Here is a 3,440-nt window from a genome sequence, read left to right as displayed (position 1 = left end):
CAGAAATCAGTGAGTTGCTGGACATGTTCTCCTTAACAAGACAGAATCATGAAGAAATAGAATGTTTGAACAAACAATAAAAAATAATAAGACTGAATCAGTAAAATGTCTCCTATCAAAAAATATCTTATAGAAGGCTTGTACCGTATTGTTGGCGATTGCCATGGTGATTCAGTTGTAGTCCGGTGGTGTGGTTTCACCTGGAAAATGGAATGGCACGTCTGTGGTATAGCAGAAGCTGTGGCCAGTATTTTGACCCTAAGGCCAATGTGGACGATGCTTTTACATAACACCCAGGCGTTCCTGTGCTTCATGATGCCATAAAGGATTGATCGTGCTATAAGAGAAACACAAATGATTTTTTTTTAATTCTTAAGCAGTGTAGGCTGTACAAATGTCAGGCATAATAGTGAAAAACCACCTGAACCAGTCAAGCCTGAAGTCAAGACTACTGAGAAGAAAGAGCTGTCTAAATTATATCCCAAATTTCTGGAGCACATCATTCAAGCCCCTAAGCCAGTAGAAGCAATACAAAGGCCAAGCCCAGATGAGCCAATGACAAACTTGGAATTAAAAATATCTGTTTCCCTAAAACAATAAGTTTAAACTGTCACCAGGGAATGAAGAAAATAAAAAAGAAGACAGTAATTAAATTAAGATTGGGAATTCTTATAAAAATGGAGGATGTTCAAAGACAAACCAGGGTCTACAGAGCTTAGACTAAGTCTGTGTATATTATCCTGGAGTACCTGTTTTCCATGTGGGGATGAAATATTGGAGCTGTTGTAGAAGAAAAACCTCAGATTTTAATACATTCTTGGCCCTAGAAGGTTGTAGGACAGGGAAACATATGTGGACTAAAAAAGATAGAGGGAAAAAAAGTTGTTCCATGTAGATCTGACTGGCATCAGACTGGGGGTGAAGTTACCATCTCTATATATGCTAAAAATTCACTGCCACAACTCAGTCAAGTAGATGCAAATAGTACATTGTTAAATGTTCACATTGTATTTGTAAGAGAGAAGGAATTTCATGAAAATGTGAAACTCTTGGTTGTGATTGATATTAAATGAAGTTATATAACTATGACTGCAACAAAGACTGAGATCACTATGAGAGAAAGGTGGGAGGACTCTGGCTATAATGCTCAATGACCATCCAAAAAGGCAAAGAGGATGGACATCAGAAGGAGAAAACAGGGAACAAGTCAAGAGCCTGACACAGAGGACCTCTGAAAGGCTCTGCCCTGCAGACTATCAATGCAGATGCTGAGACTTATGGGCAACCTTTGGGCAGAGTGCAGGGAATCTTATGAAAGAAGTAGGAAAGAGTAAGTAAGATCTGGAGAGGACAGGAACTCCACAAGGAGAGCAACAGAACCAAAAAATCTGGGCACAGGGATCTTTCCTGAGACTGATATTCCAACCAAGTACCATGCATAGAGATAACCTAGAACCCCTGCACAGATGTAGCTCATGGCAGTTCAGTGTCCAAGTGGGTTCCATAGTAATAGGAAAAGGGACTGTCTCTGACATGAACTGATTGGCCTGTTCTTTAATTACCTCCCCCTGATGGGGGGGAGCAGCATTACCAGGCCACAGAAGAAGACACTGCAGCCACCACTGATGAGACCTAATTGGCTAGGATCAGAAGGAAGGAAAAGAAGTCCTCCCTTATCAGTGGACTTAGGGAGGGGCATGAGTGCAGAGGGGGGGAGGAATGGAGAGATTGGGATGGGAGGAGGGAGGGAACCACAGCGGGGATACAAAGTGAATAAAGTGTAATTAATAAAGAATTTTTTAAGTAAAAAAAAAATAAATTAAAAAAAAAAGGTGGAATCTATGTAGTGGGCAAGTCTTGAACTGCCTACAACCAAAAAACAGGAGAAACCAAAAGACGATATTGCAGATTGATTGGAAGAGAAACAGAAAGCTTTGTCGATTTTAGAGTTCTTTTTTATTAATTTTTTATTTTTATATTAATTACAGTTTATTCACTTTGGATCCCAGCTGTAGCCCCCTCCCTTATTCCCTCCCAACCCCACCCTCCCTCCCTCATCTCCCCCCATGTCCCTCTCCAAGTCCACTGATACGGGAGGTCCCCCTCCCCTTCCATCTGACCGTAGCTTATCAGGTCTCATTAGGACTGGCTGCATTGCCATCCTCTGTGGCCTGGTAAGGCTGCTCCCTACTCAGGGGGAGGTGATCAAAGAGCAGGCCATTGAGTTCATGTAGAGACAGTCCCTGTTCCCCTTACTTGGGCACCCACTTGGAGAATAAGCTGCCATGGGTCTGAGCAGGGGTTCTAGGTTATATCCATGAATAGACCTTGTTTGGAGTATTAGTCTCAGAAAAGATCCTTGAGCCCAGATTATTTGTTTCTGTTCCTTTCCTTGTGTAATTCCTGTCCTCTGCAGGTCTTACTATCTTACTCTTCTTTCATCAGATACTTGGACTCATGACCACATTTTGGGTAATATGCAGAGAATCTTATTTTAGAGTTCTTAATGTGTGTGATGAAGTAGTGTCTTGCTGCTGTAATATTTTTGTTGTTTTTAATCTGCCATTTTAGATTATCATGAGGTTCTTCAAAGCCGAAGTCTGTTAAATTTTTGTACCTTTACCTTCCTTTTGAGTTCCATGTTATGATTTTTCATGTTGAAAGGGTTAGACTAACTTTGTAACCTATATGTCTTCTAAAGCCTATAGTGTTGCTCCACACTTGAAGGGAGGAAAGAACTTATAAGTATAATTGCAGTATTTCTTAGTATAAATTATTATAAGCGGAGAAACAAAAGATCTTTTTATCTTTTTTAATCTGTTTGATCTTTAAATGGAAAAGCAAGGTGTTTAAAAAAATTAATTGAACTTTCCATGAACTTTTGTTACTATAATTCCTGAAAATCTTTAAGGAAAATATTGTTTGTTTTTCCCTATGCGGTGGTTGCTTTTTGTAGTACTAATTCTGAAGCATCAAACCAAATGTCAAACCATCTGTGTGTACTGGCTAACATTATAATTCATTTGCAGTTAATTCAATTCCAAAATGTTACATTAAAATCTATGTTATTGACAAGCAATATAATTTAAGACTACAGGAACTATAACTAAGTTTATAGAAGTATCATTTGGTCAAAATTTATCATTTCATAAAACTAAGCAATAATGTTTTTAAAAATCTCCTGATTATTTAAAGGTCTTTGTAATGTTTTGACTAAATTGTGCCTGATTTATAGTCTAAACTCTCTTACCAATTATATCTGTTTCCCTGATGTAAAAGTGTAACTGTAGAACTGTGACTATATAGTTTTGTTGAAATATTTTAAGGTGTCTGTTGAGGTTTGAATCTGAAATGCCCTTACAGGCATGTTTTAAGCTTTTGGTCTCCCAAATTATGGCTGTATTATGAAGGCTGTGAATCCTTTAGGATGCTGGGCCTGG

The 3,440-nt window shown here is 38.6% G+C and overlaps 1 pseudogene; it reads left to right on the top strand.

Moving 5' to 3' along the window:
• Positions 1 to 212: 212 nt before the first annotated feature.
• Positions 213 to 2,461, top strand: LOC110544116 (cysteine and histidine-rich domain-containing protein 1-like; annotated as a pseudogene).
• Positions 2,462 to 3,440: the final 979 nt, after the last annotated feature.

This window comes from Meriones unguiculatus (genome assembly GCF_030254825.1).
Source record: "Meriones unguiculatus strain TT.TT164.6M chromosome X unlocalized genomic scaffold, Bangor_MerUng_6.1 ChrX_unordered_Scaffold_30, whole genome shotgun sequence".
Classification (NCBI taxonomy): Eukaryota; Metazoa; Chordata; class Mammalia; order Rodentia; family Muridae; genus Meriones; species Meriones unguiculatus.
The sequence above is the reverse complement of the archived record's forward strand: the minus strand, read 5'-3'. Positions and strand labels throughout refer to the sequence as shown.